Source organism: Anas platyrhynchos, chromosome 7 (genome assembly GCF_047663525.1).
Source record: "Anas platyrhynchos isolate ZD024472 breed Pekin duck chromosome 7, IASCAAS_PekinDuck_T2T, whole genome shotgun sequence".
Classification (NCBI taxonomy): domain Eukaryota; kingdom Metazoa; phylum Chordata; class Aves; order Anseriformes; family Anatidae; genus Anas; species Anas platyrhynchos.
The window spans coordinates 9034257-9055645 of NC_092593.1; the positions used below are offsets into that span (position 1 = coordinate 9034257).

At 37.2% G+C, this 21389-nt stretch overlaps 1 long non-coding RNA gene across 1 annotated transcript; it reads left to right on the top strand.

Annotated features, from left to right (window-relative positions):
* Nucleotides 1–11205: 11205 nt before the first annotated feature.
* Nucleotides 11206–16890, top strand: LOC106017340 (uncharacterized). The gene is made up of 3 exons (XR_001190750.5): nucleotides 11206–11325; nucleotides 11406–11566; nucleotides 15993–16890. It is a non-coding gene; the product is annotated as an uncharacterized lncRNA (long non-coding RNA).
* Nucleotides 16891–21389: the final 4499 nt, after the last annotated feature.

Here is a 21389-nt window from a genome sequence, read left to right on the forward strand (position 1 = left end):
TATTTATATGTTTCCTCTGTAATTATGTTCTTAGGAACACAAGGAAACAACTGGAAAGAAAATGTGTCTCTTTAAAAAGGCTTTTAGCAACATGTAAATAAATATGGAAACTAAATTTAACCTGATTTTCGAAGACCACGTATAAGACATATAAATTTCAGCAGGTTCTCTGAGCTCTCTTAACTGTTAATTTATTTTCTTCTCCCGCTATTTTAAGGATGGATTTTTCCTTACCTGCCACTTAGTTTCCTAGAAAAAAGACCCGATCACAGCTGTTCTTCTTTGAGGAGGAAAACTCAATATTTTGCAACTGAATATGTCTCTCAGTCCTCTACTTATTTAAACTAAAACTTGCTATGCTGGCAGCTCAGATTTAGCATGTGCAGATTTTGGCCTCCTCAGAATACATATGCCCAGTGAAAGTAACATTTTTATAGTTGTATTCTGCACTGGTGATCTAGTCATACTCTCACACTGGCTGATGTTGTAGAGCTTTTGGCTGCTGTGAGACTTTCTCTGGAGTATGAGTGCTCTGGATAAGCAAAAGTAAATTCCGTGCCATAGAATTAGTGTTAGTAACATTTTTTTTTTTTTCCTGACAGAATATAAAGCATTGAATAAGTCTGTCCCTATAGGTGATGCTGGGAGACACTGAGAGATATAAAAAATCAAATTCCCCAGCCAGCCTGATATTAGTGTAAAATAGTTACTTCCTCCAGGAAAGCTAAACCTCAGTTCAACCATGCATTTCTACACATTTATATTTTTCACACCTTTATAACTTCTAGGTAGTTGAATACCTTCCAGAAGGATAAAGAAAGTAATTAAAAATATTTTAATTACATTTAATGATATATTTGGAATTACAGTTTCTAACATCATGTTATCTTTCCATTAAACAGTGCAGCATTAACAGAGACACAGACCTGTGATGCACCTGGATTTGTTAAGCTCTCTTTCATTATTAATTTCTTGTTTGCATTGGTTTCAAGACAGATTATTTGATTCTTATGTTTTCAAAGCCATTTTGTACACATGATTTTAAGTGCGGATGATTTGAAAGCTCACAGTGTCCCTACGTGACTTCTGTGATTTTGCCTTTTTATATTGCAGTGATGGTTCTGAAGGAAGACATGATCCTACTTAAAAAAAAAAAAGTCTCTATCCTGTTATACTGCTCTTCATGGGAAAATGTTTATAATTGCAGCATATAATTTGCTACTATTCTCAGACAGCTTTAGTGGTATAAGCAGTATTCAGGGCATGTTTGAGAGAAACACTGTTATTAATAAAGAACAGACTAGTGAGCTGCGATGAACTGTGTAAAGATTAAGATTTTCTTATACTGGTTGAGTGGAAATAGACTTCTCAGTAAAATATTTCAGGATACAAATCCAGTAATGGTACAATTTAAAAAAAAAAAAAAAAAGTCCAATTACATGCATAAGTGCAGATATCTGACTTTTGCTCTCAAAGATTTGCCCCCAAAGTTATAAAATAAGAATAATTACTCCTAGCAAAATTTTCTGATCATTTATGCTACCTGGATTTTCTGGAGTACATTTTCAGCTCATGGATTATATGTGCGTATCTCATTATCACTAATGAGAATTTCAAAGCAGCATATAATTTTACTGTGCTATTTAGTCTGACTTGTATTACACCTGTCAGTCTGACTTCCACCTGCTATTTCATTAATATTTAAATGTTAATATTTAAAGGTCAAACTTAGCCTGCAGTGATATTAAAATATATTATTCAGTTTCATCTGACTTGAGGAGAACGTCTTTGGGATAGTGTTCACTAGATAGGGAAAAAGGCAATCACTAATACTTCGTTGCCTTTTTTATGCATTTTTTTTTCTCCTCCCTCCAGTAGAAATTAGGCAGTTTCCATTTGAAAGACGGAAGAGAGAAACTTGTGAAGGAATGAAGTATAATTCATACTGCAGTCAGTGGGAGTGAGCTGTCACTCTTCTCTGTACCTGAGGAATCTTCCACTGAAGCAGTTACAGAACTGAAAGTGTTCACTGGAAAATAAAGCAAAACTGTCTTTCCACTAGAATTTCTCAATGCTAGGTGTATCTATCAAGCTCAATCCAGACCTAATACAGGTCAGTGAAAGGTGTAGTGCGATCACAGGATCCAGACTAAAACCCAATCCTGCAGTGCTGGGTTCTTGAAATAAACATGGAGCACTTTTCAATAGTATGGCACTCTTGAATAAAAAGTGATGAAATATGTGAAGTACAGTGGCGTGGAGAGTTCCACAATTTAAATAGCTTTTATAAAGATTTATATTTAGTACCCACAAATATTTAGGTATGTTAGTAGTTGAACTGGGTATTATATATGGGATTTTGTACTTCAAGCAAAAATGGATTATCCCAGAAACTGCTTATTAGTGTAAATATTTGTGACACCACAACTTAAGCTTAGAAGGTCAGGTTTGCAAATAATTGTGAATACAGAATGTAAATTCCATCAACCAATGTTATTTCACTTGAGACCGTGCTAATGCTAACATTCTTCCATGACTAAATCACCCTGAAAATACCACGGAAATTATAAAGCTTTAGTTTACTTGCTGTGTTGCAGAAGGTAGCCTGGTCCTGCAGAGAAAATGGAAGATGTCCTACAAAGAGTGAAGTGGATCTACATAGATAAATTTCAGTAAGTCAAAGTTGTTTCTCTTGCAGATTTAAGAGAGTCAGCCATGCAAACACCCAAGAAGAAGTTAAAATTAGAGCTGTGTATATGCAGTGTACGTAAATGTTACCCACAGCACACATTTGCTTGGAGTTCTTTCAATATTTTCCTATGTGCAAGCAAAAGGATCCTAGGAAAGACCTAGTAGATGCTATGACTTATTGACATCAGCTTATTGACACTGTGTGTTTGGATGTATTTGAAGAATGCGGGGGATCCAACCTTTCTTGTCTCAATAAGATTCTTGTCTCACAAGATTGTCTTGTCTTAGTATACATAAAGGGTTTATGCAGTCCTAAACCCGAATGTATCCAGATAGTGTGGGCACAGTTGTAGCTTGGACTGAGCAAAAGTTTGATCAAATGTAGATTATATATACATACCTCTGGTGCTGGTAAGCAATGCAAATTGTCATGTTTTATCCTAAAAGACTATTAAGCAACAGGGGAACTAGGCAAAGTGTCTAATCTCTACAATGGATGTGAAAAGAAGCATGTTTGTCAACGTCAGTGGGAATAAGATCAGTCTGCAGGTGCCTAACAGTTTAAACAATCCAGAGCTGATATTCCTAAATCTGTATTTGTAGTTGCTCACCACTGTTTAATGCCAGGTGGTGTGCTTTTTTTTTTTTTTTTTTTTTTTTTTAACACAGATCTACATATTGTACCATTTGAAAGTATATTGGTCTTTCATAGGCAACCTAAAGAGACCACAGTCTTCGAGTCTTCGAGGCTGACTGCTTCATGTATGACTTTCGGGTGGTAAACTAATATAAATTTTCTTTTTTATCTAGGATTTTACCTAGCTCAAACATCTTGGAACAGAATTTTCCATATCTGTACCATGAGTCAGTGATTCTAGCTTCTGCTATCAGATATAAAAATAGAAAAATGTAAATGCATATACTTTTAATAGGAGAGATTGTCATCTGCTATATAGCTGTTTATCTGAAACATAATGTCATTCTTATGAACCTAGAGCTACCTTCTTGTAAAGGTCTGATGTGAAGTTATTACTAATTTTGTGACTCTCCTCAGTTTAATGTCATTAGTCAATGTGATTTTCCCATCTCAGCTGGTGCTGTATAATCAAATGCCCTTGCTGCATCTCTAAACGCCTCTTAAAACACAGAACAATAGGAAAATAGTTGCAGATACACTGAAAGAAATGTTTAAAGTGGGATGTGATATAAGTAGCTGATCTTTTATCACTTTTGGCATATTATAAAAGAAGAAAAAATATTTTTATTAAGCTAAGTGAATCTCCCTAAATTCAATAGTTGAACAGTTCCTCTGTGTTGTGTGTATGGAAAACAACAAAAAAAATGATTTTCTGCTGTCATAGAAACCACCACAAGGAGGTTGTAAATAAAAAGAGCACCCTCTGGCTTCATATTATGCTGAATATGTATTCCTTTTTAAATATGAAAAATGATGCTTAGTTTCTCAAACAGGTAGTTTGTTGATCCTATTTTGGATTTGGCTGTATTTTCGCGAACAAGTTTAGGAAGTAATTTTTGACTAAGAATTGAAAAATGTGCAGAACCTAAAGAGACTGCATAGGCAGCCATAGACTTTTACCTCATCACGGAGTGTGTTGGATAGAACATGCCTCTATGCATGGTGGAGCCAGGAGATGCTCACCTCTTCCCTTGCTGTACTGTCACCCTCCGTATCAGGTCTAGAGGGAAGAAACTGATACAGATATTTTCCTGTAGCTCAGATCTGACCAATAAAAAACCCACCCATGACTCATGCTTTCCAAAGCTTTGGTGCTTTGATTGATAAGTGTCCATCTGACAGCAACATTTGCCTAGAAAAGAAGTAAGTTTTATTAAAGTGCTACAGGACGAACACTCCAAGATTAAGGCACGTGCTATTGCTATCAGTACAGAAATTTTGCCACATATCAACTGACTGGTTTGGAAAAGATAGTATAATGGTATATTTTAGCAAATATCAAGTTCAAAATCACAGAAAATGTATTTCTGTTCATTTTACTGTTGAATCTGAGCATGATCCTGCTATAACTTTATTTCTAGAGGCAACTTTAAAAAATGCTAGTTTTAGGAGAGGAAGCTGTATGCTAACTAGTCATATTTCTGTGAACTGGAATAACAGTGGTGCTTTTGCACATCACGCGTGCCATTAATATATCTGCTTTTGGTGCAATATAAAATTGCACATTGCAGATTGGAACTACATTGACCTTTTTATCCTTGACACTGGTAATTCTTCTAGTGAGATAAGACTGGTCCGGATTGGTTTCCTACCACCGCTCTGCAGTGATGTCTATCTAGTTGCTGCGACTCTCTAGAATAAGAAGCCAAAATGTTTATTTTACTATCTGTGAAAAGGAAACTAAAAGACAAGACTGGGTCAATGCATTCTAGAGACCAGCAGGGATATTCCTATTGGTGTTTTCTTGTGACCCACAGGAGTCCAGCTGCACCACTGTAATAGAGATACAAGAGCAAAAGCACTCTTATGAAGGATCCTACCTTGTCTTTTTTCTGATGTCAGTTGTACAGCACTGCCACAAGGACAAACAAGTATGTGAAAGCAGCCACATTGCAGCCTAGTTAGGTCTATGTGTTTAACATACATAATGGAAAAGCAGTCAGTCGCCCACAGACAGGGTAATGCTGGTGGCTGATTATCAGTAGGTACAAATACTGTGTCGTTTGCAAGAAATGTATTAGTATTTGCAGTGAAGTCAGGGAATAACTAGAAATACTCTGTGTGGAAGGCTGCTGTTCATTTCAGTAGGGTCTGGGTCAGCCCTCAAGGCTATACAAAGGGCATGCTGAAGCTGGGTATCCATGCTGTAAAAGTAAGTATTTCATCATAGTCCTGTCTTTCTTGCCATTGCTAGTTTCATTCTAGTACATGCTGTATTTTCTTTCTTCTCCTACTGGTCCCTGTGTTCTTCCTTAAAAATATGTACCTCTACCTTAAATTGCATTTGTAGATCAAAAGGTATCCCTGTAAGAGTAGCCTCTTCCTTCCCAACAAGGCTGCTCTCAGAAAATAATACTCACTGACTGGTGTGACAAGAGACAGCTTTGAATGATTTTTTTTTTTTTTTTTTTTTTTTTTTTACTGTATTAGCAGAGTGCCTGTGAGGTTTGCTCAGCCAGCACCACAAAGAAAAACACTTCTTTCCTCTTCTCTCTTCAGCATTAGACCCATTTGCTAAGTCACAGCTGTGCAAATACACTGACAGTGAAGGTGTTACACGGGTGAAACTGGGCACCTCTTCTGACCTACACAGTCTTCCCCCTTGATGATAATATTGAACAGGAAATAAAGAACCAGTGTAAGGCTTAGATCTCACTGTCTTTCTAGATAGAAAGAATATTCTTTCACAGAAATAAACGGTTTAGTTCAAATACAAATTAAATGAAGTGCCTGGAAATTTTTCAGTTGCTAATGGCTGTGGTGTGCTGTAGGTTGTAGAAGCCAGGATAGGCAGGTGTTCCAGGGAGCCTTTCAGGCAAGACACAATGCTAGTGATGATGGAAAGACATCATATGTGGGTTTTGGGGTGAGAGAAAGAAGAGGTGGACAGGGACAGCATGGACAACATACCTTCTTGGTAGATGCTTGTTAGACCAAGGGGCTGAGAGTCCTTCACGGCTCAGTACCTTCCTAATCCAGAAGTGGCTTAGGGCAAATGCAGCCAGACCTGCAAGGAAAGAGGCTGTATGATTAGCATGTGTGTTTGCAGAACAACTGAAAAATTAACCCTGGAAATGTAAACTGTAGTACCAGGTAAAACTTACATAAAGCTGTCACTTATATTTCTTCCCACCTCAAAGTAATGCTTGTCTAGATTAACAATCTTATTCAGAGCAATGCAGTTCATTAAGAAATTAGTGAGATTGCTAAATTAGATATTTTGAGGCTGAAATATGCCAGATTTGTGGTTGGCCATACAGTGTTAACTACATGCCCAGTGTCTTAAATATAATATCCTACATTAGTTCTCAACAGGGTTCTTGCCTTACTCAGTGCACAGAAGGGACTTACAAAGGGAAGGGAATCATGGCAACTGATCTGGCTTTGACTAATTGCTGCATGCTTGCCTTTGTTCCTAATAGCTTCCATTTATCTTAGTTTCTATTGCATATAATGGATACTTAACATCAATCCAGTGATAACAGTCTGCCCTTCCACCTGCAGATTTCAGGTCCTTTATAAATGGGACCTTACATTTGCAAGCCTTCAGGAAATTAAATACTTCATTTTATAGAAACATACACAAATATGATATGATTTTTGCAGATCCATAGGCATCGTCGGTTCAAGGCAGAGATATAACCTAGATATATGGGCTCCTGACCTTCAATTTTAATAACAAATCTCTTTCTCTTGTCTTATGCCTATTTTTAATTTCCAGTACAAATGGGAATCAGAAATTTATGATCACTTTCAATAGATCTCCTGCAAACTGCTGGGATTCTATTTTATGACATTTTTAAAATTTCAGACGTGGTGTCTGGGAGAAAAAAAAAAAGAAAAAAAAAGAAACAGTCACTTGGAGACGGCTGTAGATCTGTCTATGTATTGTTAAGTGATGAGGTTTGAAAGTGAAGTCTGTTGATATATCCAGCAATGTTATGAGAGAGGAGTTTTAAGCAGAAGGGACTTTTCTTTTCATGGTAACACTATGTGAAACTGTGAGTGAAACTTTATCTAAACCTGTATCTTAACCTGTAAATTCATTACAGTTTCCTCAGTTCCACTTCCTACTTCATTGCATGCACTTGCCATAAATCCTAATGAAGAAATTGTTTCGTTACTTCCCCCTACCTTGCACAATTATTGTGTGAGTCTGTGGAGATGAAACCAGAATTGTGAACACATTTTTCCCCAGGAGCCAATGTAGGTAGTCAGTGTGAAACTCTGGGTGATGGGAACTGCAGAAGGGCATGGGAAGATGGGCTGATTGTCCCTCCTGGGGACCATGCATGGAGACAGTCCAAGCCCTATGCTTAGCAAGGTGCTAACATTAAAGGCCTGACTAAGAATTTGTTTGGCCCAAGTTGAAATAGCAAAAGTAGTGATTTTAGGGTGAAAAAAACACAGTCCTCTAACAAACATGGCTTTATTGCTATGCATAACTATAGATTTGTGGAATTCAAAACAATTTTAATAACAAGCATATAGTGTTTATATTAAACACATTTTTTTTTTTTTTTTAAATGTGTCGTGTACACCATTGTTGGAAGGTGTGATTGCAGCATGTGAAATTAAGTCTGTTTGCTGTAGCTGGAATGAATACTGATAGCAGCAGTGTTGTAGCAGCACAGGCTTCAGTGTGAGCTGCAAGTGTCTGCCACAAACTCTGGGTGGATCTTTGGTGGATCTTTGCAGATGAAGAATGTCAGCTGATATGTGCTGGAGTTAGTCCAATGTTCCCCATGGTAATTAACACCCAAAAAAATCTGAGCCTGAAGTGCTGTTAAGACCTCAGATACTCTATTCATTTTTTATTTGAGTAACATTGGTATTGTCTCAGGAACATAGAGAAAGAAGAAGAGAATAATAGAAGATGTTGTCCTGGCTGTAACAGAGGCCTGTTTACAGAGTGAATGATTTGTCTACTTGTCTGTGTGGAATAAGGCTGCCAAAATAAAACCACCAAAAATAAAAATAATCATACTAGTGTCTTTGCTATATACTACGCCAATTTCTTCAAATGAAGTCTGGCAGAGGGCATCCATTAGCATTGAAATCTACTGTATAATTTAAGAAATAATATTTATCTTAATTCTTATTTCTTTTTATCTTATCTCCCTCCCCCAATTCTATCTCCTCCCTGCTGCGGTGTGATGTAGTGCTAGTGAACACTGATGAGACCAAATAAAGTCTAATTGCAGACACTCATTACTGGCCAATTAAGTTGACACCTTAGCAGCATTTAACACTTCTGGCTGGGAGAAAGTCTGTGGAGAAGGCTGGTCATGATATTGAATTCTCAAGGGAGAATATAGTTTTGTTTTTTAAAGTGTTTATTCAAGTCTGACTTGATTTCACTCTTCACCATGTTCCTCTCACAAAAGCAGTCTTTCTGTGCTTAATAATCTCAATCTGTTTTCTTAAGGTGAACATACACAGAGAAGCCAAGACCTTTATTCAGTATGTAGGGAGAGAGATTTATTGTTCCTATTTCCTAATGTTTCTGTTACAGCAGTGTCTGTGAGCCTCAGATGAAATGCTCCTTACTCCAAAGAAGTATATAGCTGAGAAAACAAGATTCAGAAGGGAAATAAAGGCAGTGAAGTACCACAATGGGAGGTGGTGTTTTGAAATTCAGTGTTCATGCTATTTGAATTAACGTACTCTAGACTTTGGTAAGATTATTCATTACAGAATTACTACTGAGATCCATACTAAAGCTAAGGGTAAATAACAGAGGGTCAGTCATTTCTATGAAGCAGCAATTGACAGGCTATAAGCAAGTGCCTGTGGGTGAAACATCTCTTCTTCAGTAAAAAATATAGAAGTAGTAGAAGGGAAAAGAGGTGATCCTTGTCTCTGAGAAACAAGTCTTTGGACTTACAAGTTGTGAGTATAATCAATAATGTCCAAGTACTGATATCTTTGAATTATGAAAGGTTTAAAATATATAAAATATGAATTACAATTTCTTTGTGCATTACTAAAGAGGCTGGGCTCTTTCGTAAATACATTACTTTGGAAATAGCAATGACAACCATTTTTCCAGTTGCTTCCATCTAATAATGGCACCTTGACAGCAGGAGCAGCCACAGTAATGCACTGCAATATAAAGTATACTTTAAAACCATTTCCCTCACTGCAGCTGCCAAACAGCCTCAGATATGTCCTGCCTAGTAGTATACATACATTATTTTAGATGACATAATAGACATCTCACAATTTTGCTGAATTGCTGCACTGACATATTTTAGACAATTAACTAAAATGCTAAATTCACAGAATCCCTGAATAGTTGAGGTTGGAAGGCACTTCTAGAAATTATGTCTTTCACCCTCTCTTCTGAAGGCAGGGTCATCTAGAGGAGGATGCTCAGGAATCTGTCCAGTCTGCTTCTGAATAGCTCCAAAAATGGAGATTCTACAACCTCTCTGGGAACCTTGTTCCAGAGTATGGTGCCCTTCTCAGTGAAAAATCTTTTTCTTATGTTTACATGGAATTTGCTGTTTTTCAATTTGTGCCCGTTGTTCCTCCAGGCTTTCCCAATGATCTCAAGGGTATGGGACTGCCGATGAAGATCAAGGTGGAGAAGTCGTTGAGTACCTCAGCCATTTCCATGTCCTTTGTTACAAGGGACATGTTTTTGCATTAAAGGTCAAACTTGTAAAGCAAAAATATTTTAACATGAGAAGTCATCACAGCACCACTATGGGAGACTGCACAGAGGTGCTTCTGAGTGTTTGATCTCTGCTTTCACACCTGTCTCTCACTGATAAATGTCTTTCAGTTTTTGATACAACAATTATTTGACACAAGTATACTCTGTCCAAAATCTCAAGTATTGCAATCCAGCCTGTCAAGATAATCCAAAATGTAATCTCCTGTTCTGGAAGTGCAAGAATGTGTGTTGTAGTGCTTCATATTTTTTCTTCCTAGTAATTGTAGTGAGTTCCTCTGCAGTTGTAAGCAATTCTGAGTTAAGTAGCACGTTTCATTATCAGAAATTCAGTCTTAGAATCAAAACCAAATAATTTATCATGGATAGTTATCATTAAAGAAGGTATACACATACTGCCTTGTGGTGTTGTGCTGTGTACATTCTAGTGACAAGAATTTTGTTGAATCACTTATCAGAATAAGATGAACATAAGCACTAAGTTTTATGATAACTTCTGTAGAGCTCCCCCAGATTAGGTGAATGGGCAAAATTTAAGCAAATTTTCTACCTGTGTGCTCTGCTGGGAGGCAAACATTATCAACCGGATGATCTGTATCTATGTTCTTATTTTTCTGTTTTTATATTTTCCTTTTTATTTACTTTTAAAAGGATATTTAAAATACTTTTAAAACCTGAAATGGTATATATGATACTGTGGAGCAAAATGCTTCTGTTGCTCCTGAATCAAAGCTGCATATAGCTCTGGCTGAAGCTTGTGAAAAACAGCCTTTAGCTTGATCTGTATGCTCTACTCACTCACCAGTTCTGTGACAGACGGCTGTTTTGCTTCACATCAGGTTTCTGACTAGTCCTGTAAGAAATCTATGGCAAATGATTTGCAGGGCTTTCTTTCTAGGTCAGCAGTTTGCAAACAGTCTTTCAAAACTCAATTAAAATGTCCTATTTTCTCATTGGCATGAGGATAATAAATGGAAGAATTTCAAGGCTTAATATGTCTCTCCTTCAGAAATACTTCAGATTACACAGCTGTGAACAGAGGTGCTTTATCAGAGATTAGTTTGCTCAGATTTCCTCCACAACTGAAAATTGTTAACAAGAATTCGATTACTGTTGTGGAAGTAGCCTAGGAAATAAAGGCTATTGCTGGCTCTTCGCTGAAGGAATCACTTAAAGTAATAGCATCAGTTAAAGGCAGTTGGTGTTGTTTTAGGAGTTTCTACTAGTGTAACAGCAATCTCTTCTGATGAAGCATCAGGTGAAAGTAGATCTGCAATACGTACTGCTCTTGAAGTTGTTTCTATGTCTTGTGCTATATCTTCTGTGCCCTGTCCACAGCTGAGATCCAAAATGGGAGAGTGATGGTGTTTGTCTGCCTCTCACCAAAGCTTCTTAATGGCGCGGTGCTGTCTGGATGCACACAAGTGAGATAATGCTATCTCTTCTGCCCATCTCATTTTGCCCCGCTGAACAACTTACTCCTTTGGACATGATGTGAGGTAAGGTGCTCCCCCTTTCCTCCTTGTCCCATAGCAGTTGTGGGCCATATTTCAGCTCACAGGAAGTGTGAGTTCCTGGTAGTCTTTACAGCTGAATTACGTGTTCTTACCTGCTCACAGCATTTCTGCCAGTAGCCATGGCTTTATCCAGGTAGAATTATATCCAAGTAGAATTATATCACTATGTAGAGCTAATTCTTGCCCAAGCACTAAACATTTGGGCATAGTGGTTTAGTCCAGAGCTTGATCTCAATTAGGCACCATGTCTTTCGGCACACAAACTGTGTTTTTGTTGAAGAAAAGTTAAGTTTGTATCAAGCAGAAAAACAGTCTTGTGTAATGGATTCCTCCCTGCAAAATATGGGAATGTTTCCTGCTTACCCCAGCTCTTACCCATATATCACTAGTTTTCACATGGCCTTCCCTAGATTTGACCCATCTCACCTCAGGGTAGTTATGCTCAGTCTCCCTCCAGTTTCCCCTGGATTATTTCCTCCATCAGAGGAATTGTCATGCTCATCACTTCTTCCTGCTCCTTCTGAACTTTAATTAGCTCTGCCCTAGGGGCATGTGAGCTCTACTTTGACAAAAGTGGGTTTGCTTGCCAGGCTAAGTGCAAATTTTGTGAGGCTTTCACAGGACCTATCTTGAGTAGCTTATCTTTGCATTGAGCTCCCTCATCTATAATGAATACATTTCAGAGATGAATCTGTGCTATAAAATTTTTGTATGAGGTTGAGTTCTTCCATAAAAATATTTATCAAGTTCTGCTCACCTTGACCATAGCAGTGAATTCCTTTGTTAATAATTCACAGTCCTGCAAAGGACTGTGCTCTGATCTCTCTGGGCTAACAGAACTCAGGAATAATACCTCTTAAGTCTGGATCCAAAGTTCAAATAGCACCTTAATCACAAACTGGGTGGAATATGCCAGTAACTTTGTATTTGGAGTCTCTGTTCAGATTAATTTGAAGATTTTATTTATTTATTTTTTTTTATAGATAGACTTGGAGACCTTATTTTGTTTACTTGAAGAAGAAAAAGAGGACTCAATACTGCCTCAGAATTACATTTAAATATATGAAACTTTGGTGCAGGGATATTAATGACTTGACTTTTTACAGTGTTCTCAGTCTCTGCAGCTTTCGTTAGCTTTAGAGAGACTTGCAATCACCTGGACTTCAAACCACAATTTGTTCAACTTACTTGACTCACCTGTGACAGAGCTGGGAGAATGAGTCCTAGTTTTCATTAATGCCTAGTGATTTTAAATTCATCAAGGTTTTAATTGCTAGAAAACTCATAAGAACCATTTTCTTTGACTCCCTTTCATCTACACCCCTTGTCTTAAAAACACTGTCAAAGATCTTCATTTGAAAAGCCAGGTTCCTTTATTTCCAGGTTTCAGATTAAAGCTGAAAATGCAAAGTTCTGAAAAGCACTTGCCACTCACAAAGGTCCTGGCAATCTCCTTTAATCTGATTTCATCTCTAACATCCATCACAATTCACTCCACCACTTCTGTGAATCTGATTCTAGTGTTTTCACCCCATCCTGTTAAACTGAGAAGAATTTTTCTATTGATTTTGAAAAAGCAAGGATTAAGCTCTAGCATGTGCTTTGCTCCATTGTGCCAGGGAGAGCCTTATAACCAATTTATAGCATGTGCAGCTTCAGCTTACTGAGAACAGTTCCAATATCTAACTGTCTGTTTACATCAAGGTTGACATCCTGAGGCAGGTAGTTATTTTAGATTGTTATAAGTGATGTGATCTTTCTGGGAATTAAAATTTTTGTTTGTTTACTTGTTTCTGTTGAGTCTGAATTAGTAAAAAACAATCAATTCAAAAGCATCTCTCTGGCTTACCTAGGTTGGGTTCAGCTGACAAAGATGTCTCCTTTTGCCACAGAGGTAGAAAAGAGACAACAGGTCATCTGGCTGACCCTCTTGGGCACTCTTTGTGCTTAGGGACCTTGTGCTTCCATTATTTGATGTTCCGTCCATTGAAACAGTGTGATGTTTAAAGAGATGCTGTCAAGCTGAAAAGATTAAAAGCAGTGCCTGCCATTGTGAGTTTGTTTATTAGACTGAGACTGCTGTGTTGTCTTTCAAGCCTGAGTTTCTACAGGCCTGGTAATTAAATGGGCAAAGCATTGGTTTTGTTCATGACAACTATTTTTGTAAGGCTGTGCTAAATGACTTTGCCTCAGATTGGTTATACTTAACAATATGTATTTAATCCAAGCAAAAATTGAACTAAGATAATTCCCTGAAGTAAAGGTAAAAGCGGGCTTTGGTGCCCATAGGCACCAAATCGTATTGTTCTGTTTGCAAAAATCTTGAAAAAAGAGATCTGAAATTGTGAACCACCAGCTGTCATTTTCTGCCTTGGCCACAGGTTGCCAGTTTTCCTTGGCTTGATGTTGGGCTGTTGCACCAGAGGTTTCCTCAGATATGTGCCTCTGAAGGCTGCCTTGTCCCAGGAGGCCTCCTGTGCATGTAGCCTGCAGAAATAGAGCAGATAACGGGACTCCTCCTTGTTCGTGAGTGTGACTTAGGCTGCCAGCTCTGTTGTCAAACTGATGTCTGTCTAAATGAGAAAGCAATGTGTATCTAGATGGCATAACACCTGTAAAGATGTGCTGAGGCTGAAGTTGTGAAACCTCATTTTGTGGACTATGCTTGTGGTCTCATGATATGTTTTGGTATATTTATGCCTACAGATATTGAACACACAGTCTCTATATATCCAATGTATCATGAAAAGATGTTACCCTTTATTGAAGGCTGTGCTCAAACAGCAGCTAATTAACATGGAAAGCATATGGAATATGGTGGCAAAGATTGTTTCTTTTCTTTGCTGTAAACTCAGTTTGGAAAAAAGACACTAATCTCAGTTTTGAAATCTCTTTAGTTCTTTGCTTCTTCTATACATTACACAAAGAGAAGAAAATGGGAAAATGATCAGAAAAGTCACCTGCATATATTTTAATAATAACTTTAACATAAAAAAAGAAAAATTCATAATTTTGTTCTAGCATTTCATCTCCATTCAGACAATACAGAGGTTACTGCAGAGCTCATGCCTTTGATTTCTTTACTTTGGCTTGTGTACCAACCAATTCTTGTTAAATATTTATGGACAAGATTAAAGACTTTATAAAACTTAGCAGCTGGCAGCTGTCCTCGCCTAAAGGATAATACAGAGTTTTCATTTTAATTGGATAACTATGTGACCGAAATATACAAACCCCAAGGGAAATACAAGAATTGAAATATGTAAAGTATTTTTTTAAAGAAAATATTCTTTTACATCCCATACTCTCTTTTTCCTTTAGTAGCTTTTATCTGAAGGTGAAATTGTCATTTCTTTTTCATTTCCCTCTTCTAAACTTTTACTTAAAGATTTTTTTTTCCTTTTCTTTTGCTGGAGTTAAACTTGTCAAATGGGGTTTCTTCATGAATTCACATGCCTGCATTCTTTCTTCCTCCTCTCCCTACATTATTTCAGATTTTTGTGTTCTTAATTACTGCTGTTTCTATGTGAGTGGGAATCTTCTTATTGTGTTCTTTAAAGATTAGACTGTGAACACAGTCTCATAGGTTAAGGTCTTCCTTATTAGCTGCCTATACACACATTCTTCTCCTACTCTATATCAATACTTTATATACATGTTATCATCCAGCTAAAAGAGAGAACAGCTGAAGCTGAGCAAAAGTTCAGGATCATAGTTCAATCCTTTTTCTCTCTGAAACATTTGCTTCTGACTTTCTAGCGCTGTTTTCCCCACCTTCTCAAACTATGTTGTGGCTACTGAAAACAACAAAGCTGTGGCTATCTTTGCAAGAATGTCTGCATGAAGTGGGGTAATAAAGCAACAACTGTTGCTTCCTTCACCCATTCAGCACCTCACACATATTATAGGCACCAATATAGTGAAATAATACCGTTGCTGACCTCTTATTTTCTCCCTGCATGTGCTCATGTTTTCATTCTTAAACTTGTTAAGATTGAAGCCATTTTCTTTACTACTATTCCTTCAGATATTTTCATGTGTGTAATAGCTGGGCTATATAATCTAATTGTCACATGAATTGTCAAGGTAATCAAAACACTTCTAAGAATACTTTTAGGATCACATATATTCATTTGTTTTGTCCGGAGTAATATTTGCCTGAAAGGGCATGTAATATCATGTTCAGTGTAGCACAGCTTTGCGGATGAGTTGCAATGGCTTTAAAATTATTGCTAACCACTTATGACCTAAGTTAAAGCAGGCGTCTACTGTCTTCATCAAAAAGCTTGGGTGAAGTTAGACATTTCCTAGCAGAGCTTAGCAGGTTGAGGGGAGACATCACAGGACACAATGTCTTTTTATGTATGTATTTATTTATTTATTTATTATTTTTTTATTTCCTGAGAAGAATGGTGGAGAAGGGCCATGGAAGATGACAGAGGTCAACGGGGAAACATCTCCTTCTGTGTGAGGATCACAGCCTTGTTCCTGGAATAACACTACAAAAGCTGAGTGGAGGTTCTTCAAAATCCATTCAGAGAAGGTGCTTTCTGTTTAGCCAGTAGCTGGCTGGTTAGAAAGCTGAGCACCTCTCGTGACACTTCAACTCTCTGAAAAGGCACGGTCTCCGAGCCTGTAAAATACTGGCAGAGTTGGGATTGGAAAAGGAAATCACCATCAGCAGCAGATGTAAGTTTACACTGAGTGGCAAAATTAAAGATTCAGAGAACCAGAAAGAAAAAATGATGCTGATCTCTAGCTCAGTGTTGGTGCTTTTGAAGAAAGATAGGAAGCTAGATTCTAGTGGTTGTTCCTATATAAAAAGTTTAGGAGTCTGTGAACTGGTAGTGACTGGTAATTCTGAGGACTGTAATTTGGATTTGCATTGCTCAGATGGAAATTAGGCAGAACTTTGGAATCAAAGTCTTTCTTCAGATATGTTTTAAAATGACTTGCCAAAGATCACAGGTGAAGTACCTATCAGAGAAGAAAACCCCAAACTGGCTTCATAAATTATAATTTGACATGTCCATATAGGCCCTGTTTGTTTTATTTTTTTTTTTAGTTCCAGTGTTACTGATCCTTATATTAACCTCCATTTAATTTCTCTTTCCTGTTGGCAATTCAAAGTAGTGACAGTTTAGATTTGACACATAAATGCATTGTTAAGATGACCTGCAAAAAGCAGGAGGCTATGGAGTTACACGGGAACAGCTGGACCTATGTGCATTTTTGTGTGCTTGTCACCTTCCAGTGACAAGCAAAGGGTAAGCTGGTTTTCTTTTTTTGTTAAAGGATGTAATTATTTCCTAGGCCTACTTCATAAAACTACATGGTTGTCTAGCCTTTGTTAAGAATTGAGTACTTATTGCAATATTATAATGAAGAAACATCTAATGAAAGTGACCTTTAAATTTTTTTTCATCTCATTGTAGCAGATAAAGAAAATCAACAGGTGATAACATACTAATTATAGTACATTTATTATATAATTTATTATAATGCATATCTCTTATAGTTTGATTTGCTTTAAATAGGCCCTTATCAGAAGACGCAAAAGAAATCAACTGATCTTTTTGAAGTTATATAAAAATGTTTAAAATGTTTAAAATACTCTTACCCAGTCTTTTGTTATTAATTTTCCCTTTTGTTATTATTTTCTCTAATTTTCTCTGTTTCCCCTGGATTGTTATCTATTTTCTCTAATTTTGTTATTTCAAATAGCAGAATATCTCTTTTATTTCAATAGCAAAAATTTTAAATATTCAGATAAGTACTTACATTACTTTTCTGTCATTGCAGGTAAAGATACAGGACAATAATTTCCACTTCAACATGTTTGTTTTAACCCTCTGTGATTAACTTTCACTCTGGTAGAAAATACTTGGAGAGCTAGGCATAGAAATCTTTGTTTTAGCTCCTTCTCCAAGGATTTCACATCAGCCATTTTGAGTAGAGACAACTGGCACGTACATAAAATGGACATTGTCCAAAAAGATTAGATACATGAATTAGCTGCACTAATTCTTTTGCACTTTATATAGTTTCTGTGACAGAAACTCTAATATCTCAAATTACTTTAAAAGCATTTCATCTTACTGTTTCCTTACTTTGTGACTCAAATACTACTGAGGACCACACTTGTTTTTATTTTTATTTTATTTTTTTTCTGGTGCAATTTCTGGTATTAAACAAACACACTGTGAGAAAAAGAAGAGATATTATCCCCACACCATCTTAATCTCATAATCATGCTAGTGCTGCAAGTAATGTCATCCAGCATGAGTAAGTACCATCTGTCTGGTACCATATTTACTCCTCTGATCTGCTTTCTGTAACAGACCCATAGAAAGGATAAGGGAATTCTTCCCTTAGAAGTGAGTTTTCCATTAGCTCTTTTGGTCAGTGTTCAGGATGTATGATCATTTACAGTTTGAGTCCCATCTCTTTTCATGTGATGGAAAGTGTTTATTGTATATAGCAGCTGAAACCTCTTAGAGGCTGGACATCTAATCTAGATGTGACAAAGTGATGAGAAAAGTCTGTTTATTAGAAATGAATCCAAATACCATCTTGCAGCAGTTATGACATCCCATTCCGTTTTTGTTCTGACTTTCAGAGCTTACTTCATGAGCTATGAGTCTATGTGTGAGATTGCAGGAGTCCAGGACGTTTAATAAGGCAAAACTCCTTCCTATCTCATTTTGGCAGAATCCTTCACTGGACTGCATGGGTTAGAGGAGTGGGCTTGTCAAAGATATCTGAGGCATTGTTGTGAAGATAAAAACTGGCTCATGCTTGTAACTCTGTTTTGTTTTCCTCTTTGGGTCAAGTAATGCTTTTAGAAGAGTTTTTAACAGAAGAGGGAAAATGCTGACAAATATTATTTAAACTGAAGAGATTAAAGTATTAAGTTTTTTGTAGTTGTTCCACGAGCAAGCAGAATCTTTGTATTAGACTTTTGTATTGCACAGTGAGCTGTAAGACATCAGTGGGTTGAAAATAACATTGTAGTTAAGAACTTAGTATAAGAATATATAAATATATTTGCCAGAGTATGCTTGAGAAAAGTGTACTTTTAAAGATTTCTGATGAACACAGCTGGTAAATCACAGAAGCTAAACAATCCAAAGGGATTCACATTTGTGGGTGGTTTAGGAAGGAAAACATGTTAAATGATGCTGATTACTTGCAGTTCCTCTTGACTCAGCCTCTCCGAGAATAGGTTCTTCATATCTCTGGTTCAGAAGGGCATCAGTTTTATCTTGAGGGATGTCTTAGTTCCCATCCTGTACTCATTACTAACTCAGCAGCTTGTAGGACTCAGTGCCAGTGCTGACCTGTCAAAATCCAATAATAGGTAGTGCTCACCTTCTGCACTGCCATTGCCTTTAAGCTGGCATCTGTATCTGCACATCTAGGTCTTGGTTGAACCCCTCCTTTATCAAATTGGACCATTAGTCTCCAAGATCTTTGACAATATTCAGAACTGAAAGAAGTCACTGATGAATAGCTTTTTCACAGGTTCTTGGGCCAGACTGAGTACAAACAGCTTTTCAGAGAGCAGTTGTCTACACATGAATTGTCATCTCTGAGGACACCTCTTCACAGTTAAGCTGTACTTGAAAGTACACTAGGAAACCAGATTGAGGACTGTTGCAAACAACTCTGGGCTTAAGCTGAATGGTAGAATGAACTTGAGAAGAAAAATTACAACATTGACTGGGGATGGGTTAAATGCAACAATGAATGGCAACCCCTCATCACAGGGAATTGAGAAAGATGTCCTTTGATGCAGCCAAAGGAAGAAGTAATGAAGTATAAGGTGCAGGAAGAGAGAGAAACTCTCTGAAAAAAAAAAAAAAAAGTTTCAGGGATGAGGCTGTCAGAGATGGCAGAAACATAAGAAAGCATCGTAACGACAAAAAGGCATCAATGAGATTGCAAAACACCCACATCCTGGGGAACCATCTTTTATCTTCCATAAAGTTCTCTGCTTGCAAGGAAGATCCTCAGTGCTTACAGGAGTGGCATAGAAGTTTGATGACCCACGGTAAGAATGAAATTGATAATAAAGTGGTCAGAAGGGAAGAACAGAAGGAGTTTACCAGATTATTCTTTAGTCATCAAAATCGTTACAGATGTACTTTATTTTCCCATAACTTTCAGCCTTAGCCTTTTTATTTATTTTATTTTATTTTATTTTATTTTATTTTATTTATTTTATTTTATTTATTTTATTTTATTTTTGCACCTATTTATATTAGGGATATTTGGCAAGCTTAGTATATTTATCTTTTCCTGGTGACTCTTTCAGACGAAAAGGCAGGACTTTCAGTCCTTTCCAAGACTTTGCCACTGAACCTCTTTTACTACTTAAGCAAACTTGGAAAAGGCCCACAGAAAGTAATTACTTTTCTGTTCTTACTCTTCTTCCTTCCCCTACCCTGACATTTCAATAGTTTTTTATCACTGAATATTCAGATTGAAAATGAAAAAAAAGCAATTAGAAGAAATATAGCACGTTTACTTTGGTCACCGCAACCTTACTTATCTGCAGGCTTTGGCCCAAGCTTTAGAAGCCCAATATCTGCTTTCTGACAGTTTCCAAATTTCCTTTATATGCAATAGCACAGCATGGGGAAATTTCTGAAATAAGCAAGGAGCTATGACTAAAGACCCTCCTAAGGCATTATAGTGCCTTGAAAAGCAAGCTCAAGGTGAACTATCCAGTTGCTCACAGTTGGAATAACAACACTTAAAGTGTATAGTAGGAATTTAATCAACGCTTTTTTTTTTTTTTGGCAGAATACATGTCTGTAGGACAGCTCTGTTTTTGTTGCTCACAGCTTCCTAAGCAATGTTTTATGATTATTTATTTATTTATTTATTTTTAATGTGCAGTAGAAAATGTTCTAGGTACTTTTCAGTTTGAAAGGAAGATGCAGTGTTAGTATCAAGGGCAATACCAGTAAAAATAAACCTGGGCAGACAGAACGCTGTATCCATTTTAGGCTTTGATCTTCTGGACAGGAGTTTTACCTCAGGAAGTTTTTATCCTGAAAGATAAAATTGGACAAAGAAGTAACAGGCAGGCTATTCATACCATGGGTGGTGAAAGGCAGAAGGAGAAAACCTTTTCATGGACAAGAATTAGGAGTTGCACGTGCCCTTAGCATCCCCAAAAGATCTGTGAGGAAGAATGTGGGATTTAAGGGACAATTTTATTTTCTATTATCTCTCATTTAGTGGTGGGGAATGTGCTGGGAGTCACATGCCCAGTTCATGAATATTACCATCTCTATTTCTCAGTTGTGCGATCCAGTGGGATAGCAGATTGAAAGCGTGTTTCACCTTCTCCTCACTGTCTTCCTCTGTTAGGATTAAGAAGAAGGCAGCGGGACTTGCTTTTGCCTCCTCATGTCTCCTGGGAAGGCAGGATCTGATTTAGGCCACAGCGTAACATGGTTGTGGGGGCCTTATCCCCCATTTTACAATTTTGTATCGACCTAGGATTAGACCATTATCTGCCATAAACCGAGTATGACTTTAGCAGACCAGATACAAGTTAGCTTCTTGAATTTAAACACACTGAATAACCCACTGGCTAGTAAGCAAGAAAGATAGCTTTTGCAAATAAAATAGCTTTTTTAAACAGTATCTTTGCCTTATACTGGTTTAATAGGAGGATACATCCCTCTTTTTTCTACTTGTTTGTGGTAAACTGAAATTGTTGGCTAGGTATTGAACAATTCATTGAGAGCTTTGAAGTTCACAGGTGATATTCATATTTCTCCAGCATCCT